Source organism: Pseudophryne corroboree, chromosome 7, assembly GCF_028390025.1.
Source record: "Pseudophryne corroboree isolate aPseCor3 chromosome 7, aPseCor3.hap2, whole genome shotgun sequence".
Taxonomy (NCBI): Eukaryota; Metazoa; Chordata; class Amphibia; order Anura; family Myobatrachidae; genus Pseudophryne; species Pseudophryne corroboree.
This window is the reverse complement of record NC_086450.1, coordinates 420,886,399-420,899,802: the sequence shown is the minus strand read 5'-3', so window position 1 is coordinate 420,899,802 and position 13,404 is coordinate 420,886,399. Positions and strand designations below refer to the sequence as shown.

General features: G+C 46.5%; 2 pseudogenes; both read left to right on the top strand.

Moving 5' to 3' along the window:
• Positions 1-1,594: 1,594 nt before the first annotated feature.
• On the top strand, positions 1,595-1,714 carry LOC134946146 (5S ribosomal RNA; annotated as a pseudogene).
• A 313-nt stretch (positions 1,715-2,027) lies between these two features.
• Positions 2,028-2,147, top strand: LOC134946115 (5S ribosomal RNA; annotated as a pseudogene).
• Positions 2,148-13,404: the final 11,257 nt, after the last annotated feature.

Genomic DNA, 13,404 nt, shown 5'->3' with positions numbered 1-13,404 from the left:
CTTCACACCATATAATTCACACAATACTATCTCACTCCTCCCTATCGTTCACACAACTCACCTCACATCGATATTGCACAAACATATACACACTACATTTAAGAGACCCCCTATTTTCATCAAAATTACATACCAGTAAATTATTATGATAATCATATAATTATCATTATACAATCAAACCAAGTCTGCCCCCCCCCCATTCTTAACATACCTCATAATAACAATGGCTGTTATAACTATATAATTATCATAACACTACCTAATGAAATCATTCTTTATTAACTTGCCCATTAATAATAAAACCAAAACCTTTCTTTCTCTTCCATGTATTAATAATAACACCAGTATATTATTACTAACAATCACACATAGCCGTTCATGTAATGTGATAGGCTGGCCAGGTGTCCATCACTCGGAATATCCAATCAATCACCAGCTTTGCTCTTTTTAAACTGGAACTATCAGCAATCACTCCATGCCCTGTGATCAAGCTTATTATGCGAAACGTACGTCAGGAAGAAACTCCGATCACGTGATGTACACACGTGATCACACTAGCCGGAAACCTTAGGAGGCATCGGCCGCATCAGCTACGCTTCACCAACCGCGGGCACCACGACTTCACGCTGCCGCAACTCTCGGAGCTCCGGCACGGCGGGGAACGGGACTTCTCAAAACGTCTATTCTGGAAGTGGTATTGTACATACCCCGCATTACCCCCTAACATTATCATTCTGCCCACAATCAATTTCGGGCTGCCTGCACCTGTCAGACAACTATGCGCATTATTATTATTTTCTTCTGATACAGACCTAAGTGCACGCACAATTAAGTTGTACTCGGTTAAACAACCGCTAAACAAACAGCACTGGATTACAAGTACTTACTACAGAACTGTGTGCATGTTTCAGCAACATTGTATTTATTGAGGAGGACTAATTGTAACATATCAACAGCAATTTGTTGCCTTCCAAACAGGTTCAGGAGTAATCCTTGAATCACTTCTCTCACAATAGAAGGTCATCATTTGTTTCTGTTTTAAACATTTAAGAGGAGCACAGTGCCGGGTCAAACAACACAATGCAATCACCATAAATAGCCAGTTCAATATAGCTCCGAGCACAAATCCTCCTCTCTATCCTGTTTTTTGTATACCAGTGCATTGTCAGCAAATATATGTTTGGGTGCAAATAATATATCTCAGCATTTTTCTACCTCCGTGCCCAGGTATAAATTAATTTAATACTATGGTAGCACACACACCACTGTGAGCAGTTTGTGTGGAGTAATTATACTCATCACTTATATAATGCGTTTTCTGATGCGGTTATTTTGATGTCTCCCAAATTCATTTCATGAGTAAAAAGCAAGTCCTGATTGTGGATACGGTGTGGTTATGAAAAACTCTCCCGCCCAGTAACTTTTACTCATTTACGTACCTGTACTTTTGTGCCTGACATGTCAATTTGTGACCAGATCAGGTGATTGTCTTTATTTTATCACATGTTGTCGGGCATTGATGCCATATATGTGCATATGGACATACTGTGATTATATTATAAAGATTTGGGTGACGAAAAAAGGAGAGCTCAATAATTGCGGTCATACCTCACTGGAGATGCCCAATCTCTTCTGACCTTGGAAGCTAAGCAGTGAAAGGCCGGGCTAGTAACAGGATGGGAGACCACCTATGTACACCCTGGTACTGCAATAAATTGGCTCCCAGATAGATTGTCACCTATATAAATATTACAAGGTACTGACCAAATAACTAAGTAAAAAACAAGTCCTATATGTGGATGCTGTGTGGTCTAGAATAATTTCTCTGCACAGTGATTTTTTCTACTCATCTGTGTACCTTCTTTTGTGTGCCTGACGTATCACTCAGTGACCAAGTCAGGTTATTTGCATTCATTTCTCATAGGTTGTATGGCATTTGTGCCTCATATTTCCAAAATAATTTACCAATGTGGACATACAGTAATTTTATTACTAACACATAGGTGACTAAAAAAGGCGAGTTCAATATTTGCGGTCATACCTCACTGGAGATGCCCAATCTCTTCTGACCTTGGAAGCTAAGCAGTGAAAGGCCGGGTTAGTAACAGGATGGGAGACCACCTCTGAACACCCTGGTACTGCAATAAATTGACTCCCGAATAGATTGTCACCTAATGCCACAAGGTACACTTTTTTACATGACCAATGATTTAATTCTCTGCGACCCAAATGATCCATAATGGATATATGCAGAATAAATGATGGTCACATTCTACATGAGAAATAATATGTAATGTTGTCTTACTTTTGGTACCACAGCTATTAATTTCCGGCAATTAGTAAATTGTGATATTGTGATCACTTATGATCAACATTTTACGTTCATATGTTCGCGAGGCTGTTTCACTCTTATATTTGTACTCCTTAAATTCAACTTAAAAATACTTCCTAATAAAATCGATTTTACCAGTGATGTTATAACCTTAAACCTCTGAATTAGAGTGCTCCCAAAAAAGAGTCTACTTTCCAAACACTTCTCTGTTTGGCTATTTTTCTGTTAACCATTTTGACTCAAGGGAGCACCACTGAAAGCAACAAGAATATGTACAGGGACTATAATTTTTCCAATTACATATGTTTGCTATATTGAGAAGCAATTCAGGAATAATTCAGTTTTTCAGAGGTCATTATCTGTTCAAATATTGTACTTGTGCGGTTCCCAATACCCTTTTCTTTCAAAACACTCCCAAATGGGAAATACTTTGTTGGGCGCCATCTATTGGCTGCTGGTGAGCAAAATAGTTTAATCCCTCCCGTCCCCCACAGAGCTGAGTAGCAATTGTCTTTTCTCTCTATAATGATATTATGGGGCAGATGTATTAAGCCTGGAGAAGTGATAAAACAGTGATAAAGCAGTGATAAGTGGAAGGTGAGCTGATTGGATGGTGATTTATCCATACCTCCCAATTTGTAACATCCAGAGGTTGGGATGCTCCAAAAAGGGGTGTGGCTTGTAATGGGAGGTTGTGGCCTTGACTGAGTGGGCATGGCCGAGCGCCACGGACTCGTTTTTTGTCATTTTGGGGGCGTGCCCAGCGCTCCCCAAGCAGCTGGACAGCCCCCTGCTCCCCTCCCACCATTGAATAGATGCCGTGTTAATTGCTGAATCATTAACATTTCTGTTTTTTTAAAGCATTCTTGTGGGTACTTTGCAGCATTTTTTCCACACCTGCCTAAAACTTTTTCACAGATATATATATATATATATATATATATATATATATATATATATATATGCACTTCCTGGAAGTTACTGACTTGCAGGATGTGAGATTATTATTTATTACCAGTTATTTATATAGTGCACACATATTCCGCAGCACTTTAGCGCTGCACCAGTGAAGCTTACAGTCTATAATCCCTGCCACATGTACACGCACTAAGACACTAGGGTAAATTTTGGTTGGGAGTCAAATAACTTACCAGTACTGGCGTATTTATAATGGGTGCAGTGTGTGCGATGCACACAGGCCCCTGAGTCCAGGGGAAGCTCCCCACCGCACACGCTGTACCCATTTTTTGAATATTCTCCCCTCCAGAGCCCCGCGCTGATGTCACCAGCGCTGTTAAATCACTGTGACAATGGCGCAGCAGTCATTTTCGCTGTGTTCTGCACATGTGCAGTAGAGAAATCACTGGGAATATGGCCACTGCGCCATTTTCCCAAAGATCTGCACGTGTTTAGTAGAGTCTGGGCCCTCTAGTGCTCAGACTCTCCAGCTCTGCCTGCAGAGAGGAGGGGGCCCGAACAGAGGAGGTTGGACACAGGCCTCCTCCTCTTTTAAAGCACCCCTGCTTACCAGTATATTTTGGGATTGTGAGAGGAACCCACGCAAGCACAGCGAGAATATACAAACACCACAAAGGGCCATCGTGGGAATCAAACCCATGATCTCAGTGCTGTGAGTCAGTAATACTAACCATTACACCATCCGTGCTGCCCCGGATAAGATAAGAGTCATACGCAGCTTTTATTCTCAGACTCTATGTTGTGTGTGGGAAAAATGAGACTTCTTTGTATTACTAATCATAGGTTCCTGGTGTAGATGTAAATAAATGATATCTAAGCAGCCATTAAGTAGCTAACACGCAAGTAGAAAACTGCAGTCATGTATTCCTTAAGGTGTCTGTGGTCACTGTTCCCATACGCATCTACACTTTACATCAGACATGTGAAACAGTCATTCTCTCTGTGAGCTCTCTCAGCATTGTGGTCAAAACATTAAAAATTCCCTTTGTCCCCTCTATCTAGCTAAATGTTAATTATCTTTCATTTTCTTTTATATGATGGGCTAGATGTAATAGGGTGAGAGAAGCCATCATGTGGGGGGCGCGGGCCGCACCCGGGTGTCACCCGCTGTACACCAAAATGCTGATTCCTGCTCAGTGACAGAAGCCGGGTGCTGCACTTTAACATTATGTGCAGGACCTGGCTCCTGTCACCTTGTAGGAGCCAGCCCTGCAGACATAGCACCCTCCGGGGGTAGCCCATATCGCCCCAGAATGCTGAAAATGGGGGTTCAGACACGAGGCCATGCCCACTCTGCTAAGCCCCAATTTTGTGCAGCCCGCACAGGGTGTAATCAGGGGCAGGGACGCCCCTGTCCGGAGGTGCAGGATTTTGTGCGAGAGTGCCCATAAGTGGCAATTATATATAAGGCAACAGCAGGTTGGTTTTGCCTTGTAAATGATTGTTGCTTTAAAAATATGGGCAATCTTCCACAAACTCCGGAACCTCTGGATTATCTCACCCTATTACGTTTATGAATGAGATATAGGGGCAGATTTAGCAAAGCTTGGAGAAAGATAAAATAGAGAGAGAACCTTCAGCAGGGGTCTAACACCAAGCACTGGCAGTAATTGGTGCAAAGCTTTCTTACATCATATTATATGGGTGGCCTTTTTGTAATGTGATTTATGTTTGCTTTATTAATGTTGTGTTCCCAGTAGTAAAGTGGACCAGTAAATGTTGAAAAAAAGAAACATGATGCATGGACGTAGGTTCCTTCCTGCTTTCCCGCCTCATCAAAACACAGCTGCAGGCGTAATCGGGAACATTTGGCACGGTTCAATCCACCTTGGCTCTAGAGATGACTTTTGATGTACCAGTGTCCAGGCTGGCGCACCAGCAGTGTAACATGGCTTTGCCCAGTTGTGTGCTTTTTTGTTTTACTAACAATCCTGGATAAGGCATGCGCGAGGACTTAAATTGTGATTACACATTATCGCAATCTAAGTCCTGGCGGGGGTGATGCAGCGTTTTCCTTGTGGCGATGGGGGCGCGCAGTCTGGACAATGCAGATGTGTCCACAGCATTTGCGGGGGGTGGGCCATGGCGCCCAGCGACTGCCTTTGCAGCTAGGCTGCAAAGGCAGGGGGCTACCCTTAAGATGCGAGCGCATCACTGTTTGGCAATGCACTTTCATTGGCAGTGGGGGAGGACTCGGCCTGCGGGGCGGCCTTGCCCATGTGCTTGCAATTTCTCGCAAAACTACAACTCAAGCTGAATTAGGCCTATAGCGGATTATTCAGAGATGAACGTAGATCGCTGCATATGCAGTTCATCTCTGCACATGCTGGGGGCCGCCCAGCACAGGACAAGGCCTCCCAGCATGTGTGAGGTAGCACCTCCCCCCCCCCCTGGTGCGTCCGCAATTAGACTGCGTAGGCATTGGATCTAAGGTTGACCCCTGGCAGCGCAGCCTAACTGTGCAGGCATTTTTTTTTCATGCAGCCACCTCGAAAAGGGTCCTGGCCCGCCCGTTTACCCAGTGTTGCCCCCGCAATGCCATAACTCTGCCCCACAACACCCGCACCTGTCAATCCCATTGTGGCCACACCCTTCAAGGATGCGTCCGCAATGTGTAAGGCCGTACAGACCACCTGGATGTAGCCACTGTGAGCAACTGAGCAGCTGCATCCAGGTCTGAATTTGGCCCATAATCCTCAATATAAACCAACAAAAAAGTGTATGACACTTCCTCTCAAAATGAAATCAGACAGTGACATGCATTAAGGAGCAGGAAAGCTGCTTATCCATATATTTGATCCTACTACCGGTCCACAGAGCCTGCTGGGCATAGGGACCAATGGCAGCGGTGAGCACTCTGCTACTGAGCCTGTGCGGGCTTGTTATACTGTATATCTGACCATAAGGATAGTAGATGCTGTCCGGTCGGTCCTGCATCCCATGCCACAAAGTACTGATGTTCTGCGCGTGCGCGAATGGGTTCTGCGATGCAGGACAGCATCAGACTGACAGTCTGATGCCATTTGGAGCTGGGGAGAGGGAGGCAATGGCCTCCGTTTTCACAGATGCCATCATTTATGGGAAGGGAAGGGGTCAGGATTTCCATATTTCCTGACCTCTTACAAGGATCATTGACAGGCGTCTTGCATGACCCCATGGGTGCCGCAATCTGCCCAATAGTGTCACAGTGATCCAATTGCTGTGATAACTACTCCAACCATATGTGAATTAGCCCCATTTGTGTTTGTTTATCTTACATTCACTCTATGATGATATAATGCTTGTGAGGGTCACATCTGAGAACAGAAGGTATGATATACCTGCACAGCTATGATGTTTGAATGTTGATTAATTATATATGACCAACGTATAATCAAATAATTTGAATAATTCATAAATAATTATTGGTGTTGGCGGTGTTACATTCCAACATTGGTACATCAAGTAGTAAATAACTGCTCACACTTAGAGCCGCTAATTAGTCACTGTTAATCACAAACTCCTAACACATCATGTTATCATAATTGTCTAACTATCTATTCTTTACACTTTCCCCAATAATAACTCAATGTTACATGTGTATAATCATCCCATACCTCCTAAATACACTATCACTCTGTACTATTATAACTTCAGAACATATGAATTGTCAATTATGCACACTCAGTTTTCATTTTTATTTTTATTTATTTATATTCAATTAATCAATTCTAAGTAATAATCATCGGCAACTTTTATAAGTGTTTGATAATTTATGCATAGTCCTTTGAAACATAATTTGCTCTATTAATTGAGTCAGCTGAAATCTATTAATAGGTAACACATTAGCCGTTTAATTGGCGACAGTAACTAACAATACAACATCACATGATTGGCCCATTCCAGAATATAAGCCACACAAGGGATCCCGTTCTAAGAACACTGGTGAACAAGCCCTGCCCCTAGGGTGAAACGTACGTTCAATCGATAGACGTCACTGTGACGTCACACGGAATCCCCGTGCAGAGAACATGGCTCCGTTCCCGGGCACCAGGAGAAACACGCGCTGACCAGTCGCAGCGCTGCTGCACGGCCCGCGTTCAGCCAAACACTTCATCTACGAACAGGTATTCTGGTGTGCTCTCATTGAGGAGCAGCGGGTCCCGTTTCCCTGCAATAACCTAAAGGTTACCAGGGATTAACCGACCCGCAGCCCACAACAGTAGTAAACACCACCTTTTCTTTCTTCACATCAGCGCCGGCCGCTCGACTCTCACCTCCCATTCACTGTGGAATTACCCACACATGGGAAGGTAGCAGAAGTCGGTGGAAAACCGGCACTGACTCTATTCTCTTTGAAACAAGTGTTTTTCAAACGCATAGATTGCTTTATACATATGATTGTTTCCCTGGTTAAACTAATATGCCCAACATGATGGGAAAAACTACTTTCATCTGCAATCCCATCATGCTATAAATGTTCATATTCACCTGTCAGGCACATCCACTTGTTAGGTACGGAGTAAAATACTTTCTATTTTACCTCCTGAAGTGTAACAATTTCATATTCAGATTGGATGGAAAATAAGATTTTACTCACCGGTAAATCTATTTCTCGTAGTCCGTAGTGGATGCTGGGAACTCCGTAAGGACCATGGGGAATAGACGGGCTCTGCAGGAGACTGGGCACTCTAAGAAAGAATTAGATCTACTGGTGTGCACTGGCTCCTCCCTCTATGCCCCTCCTCCAGACCTCAGTTAGGGAAACTGTGCCCGGAAGAGCTGACACAATAAGGAAAGGATTTGGAATCCCGGGTAAGACTCATACCAGCCACACCAATCACACCGTACAACTCGTAATACTATACCCAGTTAACAGTATGAATAACAACTGAGCCTCACGAACAGATGGCTCATAACAATAACCCTTTAGTTAGGCAATAACTATATACAAGTATTGCAGACAATCCGCACTTGGGATGAGCGCCCAGCATCCACTACGGACTACGAGAAATAGATTTACCGGTGAGTAAAATCTTATTTTCTCTGACGTCCTAGTGGATGCGGGAGAGTGCGGATGACTCTGCAGCACCGAATGAGCAAACTCAAGGTCCTCCACAGCCAGGGTATCAAACTTGTAGAATTTTGCAAACGTGTTTGATCCCGACCAGGTAGCAGCTCGGCAAAGTTGTAAAGCCGAGACCCCTCAGGCAGCCGCCCAAGAAGAGCCCACCTTCCTCGTGGAATGGGCTTTGACTGATTTAGGAGGCGGCAGTCCTGCCGCAGAATGTGCAAGTTGAATCGTGGAGCAGATCCAGCGAGCAATAGTCTGCTTAGAAGCAGGAGCACCCAACTTGTTGGGTGCATGCAGGATAAACAGCGAGTCAGTCTTTCTGACTCTAGCCGTCCTGGAAACATAGATTTTCAGGGCCCGGACTACGTCCAGCAACTTGGAAGCCTCCAAGTCCTGAGTAGCCGCCGGCACCACAATAGGTTGGTTCAAGTGAAACGCTGATACCACCTTAGGGAGGAATTGGGGACGCGTCCTCAATTCAGCTCTGTCCATATGGAAGATCAGATAGGGGCTTTTACAGGACAAAGCCGCCAATTCTGACACCCGCCTAGCCGAAGCCAAGGCCAAAAGCATGACCACTTTCCACGTGAGATATTTTAATTCCACGGTCTGAAGTGGCTCAAACCAATGTGATTTTAGGAAATCCAACACCACGTTGAGATCCCAAGGTGCCACTGGGGGCACAAAAGGGGGCTGAATATGCAGCACTCCCTTAACAAACGTCTGAACTTCAGGCAGTGAAGCCAGTTCTTTTTGAAAGAAAATAGACAGGGCCGAAATCTGGACTTTAATGGATCCCAATTTTAGGCCCATAGTCACTCCTGACTGTAGGAAGTGCAGAAATCGACCCAGCTGAAATTCTTCTGTGGGGGCCTTCATAGCCTCACACCAAGCAACATATTTTCGGCATATGCGGTGATAATGCTTTGCTGTCACCTCTTTCCTAGCCTTTATCAGCGTAGGAATGACTTCAACCGGAATGCCCTTTTCCATCAGGATCCGGCGTTCAACCGCCATGCCGTCAAACGCAGCCGCGGTAAGTCTTGAAACAGACAGGGCCCCTGCGGTAGCAGGTCCTGTCTGAGAGGCAGAGGCCAAGGGTCCTCTGAGATCATTTCTTTTAGTTCTGGGTACCAAGTCCTTCTTGGCCTATCCGGAACGATGAGTATAGTTCTTACTCCTCTTTTTCTTATTATCCTCAGCACCTTTGGTATGAGAGGAAGAGGAGGGAACACATAAACCGACTGGTACACCCACGGTGTCACTAGAGCGTCCACAGCTATCGCCTGAGGGTCCCTTGACCTGGCGCAATATCTTTTTAGCTTTTTGTTTAGGCGGGACGCCATCATGTCCACCTGTGGCCGTTCCCAACGGTTCACAATCAGTTGGAAGACTTCTGGGTGAAGTCCCCACTCTCCCGGGTGGAGGTCGTGCCTCCTGAGGAAGTCTGCTTCCCAGTTGTCCACTCCCGGAATGAACACTGCTGACAGTGCTATCACGTGATTTTCCGCCCATCGGAGAATCTTTGTGGCTTCTGCCATCGCCATCCTGCTTCTTGTGCCGCCCTGTCGGTTTACATGGGCGACCGCCGTGATGTTGTCTGACTGAATCAGCACCGGCTGGTTTTGAAGCAGGGGTCTTGCCTGACTTAGGGCATTGTAAATGGCCCTTAGTTCCAGAATATTTATGTGTAGGGAAGCCTCCTGACTCGACCATTGTCCTTGGAAGTTTCTTCCCTGAGTGACTGCCCCCCAACCTCGGAGGCTTGCATCCGTGGTCACCAGGACCCAGTCCTGTATGCCGAATCTGCGGCCCTCTAGAAGATGAGCACTCTGCAGCCACCACAGCAGAGACACCCTGGCCCTCGGGGACAGGGTGATCAGCCGATGCATCTGAAGATGCGATCCGGACCACTTGTCCAACAGATCCCACTGAAAGATCCGTGCATGGAACCTGCCGAATGGAATTGCCTCGTAAGAAGCTACCATCTTTCCCAGGACTCGCGTACAGGGATGCACCGACACCTGTTTTGGTTTCAGGAGGTCTCTGACCAGAGATGACAACTCCTTGGCCTTCTCCTCCGGGAGAAACACCTTCTTCTGTTCTGTGTCCAGAATCATACCCAGGAACAGCAGACGCGTCGTAGGAACCAGCTGCGACTTTGGAATATTCAGAATCCAGCCGTGCTGTTGAAGCACTTCCTGAGATAGTGCTACTCCGACCAACAACTGTTCCCTGTACCTCGCCTTTATAAGGAGATCGTCCAAGTATGGGATAATGAGAACTCCCTTCTTTCGAAGGAGTATCATCATTTCGGCCATTACCTTGGTAAATACCCTCGGTGCCATGGACAGACCAAACGGCAACATCTGGAATTGGTAATGGCAGTCTTGTACCACAAACCGGAGGTACACCTGGTGAGGTGGGTAAATGGGGACATGCAGGTACGCATCCTTGATGTCCAGTGATACCATGTAATCCCCTTCTCCAGGCTTGCAATAACCGCCCTGAGCGATTCCATTTTGAACTTGAACCTTCTTATATAAGTGTTCAAGGATTTTAAATTTAGAATGGGTCTCACCGAACCGTCTGGTTTCGGTACCACAAACATTGTGGAATAGTAACCCCGTCCCTGTTGAAGGAGGGGAACTTTTATTATCACCTGCTGGAGGAACAGCTTGTGAATTGCCGCCAACACTACCTCCCTGTCCGGGGGAGTAGCTGGCAAGGCTGATTTGAGGTAACGGCGAGGGGGAGACGTCTCGAATTCCAGCTTGTATCCCTGAGATACCACTTGTAGAACCCAGGGATCCACTTGTGAGCGAACCCACTGGTCGCTGAAGTTCCGGAGACGGGCCCCCATCGCACCTGGCTCCACCAGTGGAGCCCCAGCGTCATGCGGTGGATTTAGTGGAAGCAGGGGAGGATTTCTGTTCTTGGGAACTGGCTGTATGGTGCAGCTTTTTCCCTCTACCCCTGCCTCTGGGCAGAAAGGACGCGCCTTTAACCCGCTTGCCTTTCTGGGGCAGAAAGGACTGTACCTGATAATACGGTGCTTTCTTTGGCTGTGAGGGAACCTGGTGTAAAAATGTCGACTTCCCAGCTGTCGCTGTGGAAACGAGGTCCGAGAGACCATCCCCAAACAATTCCTCACCCTTGTAAGGCAAAACCTCCATGTGCCTTTTAGAATCCGCATCACCTGTCCACTGCCGAGTCCATAATACTCTCCTGGCAGAAATGGACATTGCATTTATTCTAGATGCCAGCCGGCAAATATCCCTCTGTTCATCTCTCATGTATAAGACTACGTCTTTAATATGCTCTATGGTTAGCAATATAGTGTCCCTGTCAAGGGAATCAATATTATCAGACAGGGAATCAGACCACGCTGCTGCAGCACTGCACATCCATGCTGAAGCAATAGCAGGTCTCAGTATAGTACCTGAGTGTGTATATACAGACTTCAGGATAGCCTCCTGCTTTCTATCCGCAGGCTCCTTTAAGGCGGCCGTATCTTGAGACGGTAGTGCCACCTTTTTTGACAAGCGTGTGAGCGCTTTATCCACCCTCGGGGATGTCTCCCAACGTACCCTGTCCTCTGGCGGGAAAGGGTACGCCATTAGTAACTTTTTAGAAATCACTAATTTTTTATCAGGGGATGCCCACGCTTCTTCACACACTTCATTCAACTCATCTGATGGGGGAAAAACCACTGGTTGCTTTTTCTCCCCAAACATAATACCCTTTTTAGTGGTACCTGGGTTAATGTCAGAAATGTGCAACACATTTTTCATTGCCGTAATCATGCAACGGATAGCCTTAGTGGAATGTACATTAGTCTCGTCGTCGTCGACACTGGAGTCAGACTCCGTGTCGACATCTGTGTCTGCCATCTGAGGTAGCGGGCGTTTTTGAGCCCCTGATGGCCTTTGAGACGCCTGGGCAGGCACTGGCTGAGCCGGCTGTCCCACAGCTGTTATGTCATCAAACCTTTTATGTAAGGAGTTGACACTGTCGGTTAATACCTTCCACATATCCATCCACTCTGGTGTCGACCCCGCAGGGGGTGATATCACATTTATCGGCACCTGCTCCGCCTCCACATAAGCCTCCTCATCAAATATGTCGACACAGCCGTACCGACACACCGCACACACACAGGGAATGCTCTGACTGAGGACAGGACCCCACCAAGTCCTTTGGGGAGACAGAGAGAGAGTATGCCAGCACACACCACAGCGCGATATAACACAGGGATTTACACTACACAAAGTGATTTTCCCTATAGCAGCTATAATACACAGTATTGCGCCTAAATTTAGTGCCCCCCCTCTCTTTTTTACCCTATTGAGCCTGGAAACTGCTGGGGAGAGCCTGGGGAGCTGTCTTCCAGCGGAACTGTGAAGAGAAAATGGCGCCAGTGTGCTGAGGGAGATAGCCCCGCCCCTTCCACGGCGGACTTCTCCCGCTCTTTTATTAATATTATGGCAGGGGATTTTTACACATATATAGTTTGTTAGACTATATTATGTGTTTTTTGACATTTTTAAGGTAATCTAATTGCAGCCCAGGGTGCCCCCCCCCCAGCGCCCTGCACCCATCAGTGACCGGAGTATGTGGTGTGCATGGGGAGCAATGGCGCACAGCTGCAGTGCTGTGCGCTACCTTAATGAAGACCGGAGTCTTCAGCCGCCGATTTTCTCCTCGGATTCTTCCGTCTTCTGGCTCTGCAAGGGGGACGGCGGCGCTGCTCCGGGACCGGACGACCGAGGCTGGGCCTGTGTTCGATCCCTCTGGAGCTAATGGTGTCCAGTAGCCTAGAAGCACAAGCTACAGTAGCTGCAAGCAGGTAGGTTTGCTTCTCTCCCCTAAGTCCCTCGTAGCAGTGAGTCTGTTGCCAGCCGATCTCACTGAAAATAAAAAACCTAATAAATACTTTCTTTACTAAGAGCTCAGGAGAGCCCCTAGTGTGCAACCAGCTTGAGCCGGGCACAGATTCTAACTGAGGTCTGGAGGAGGGGCATAGAGGGAGGAGCCAGTG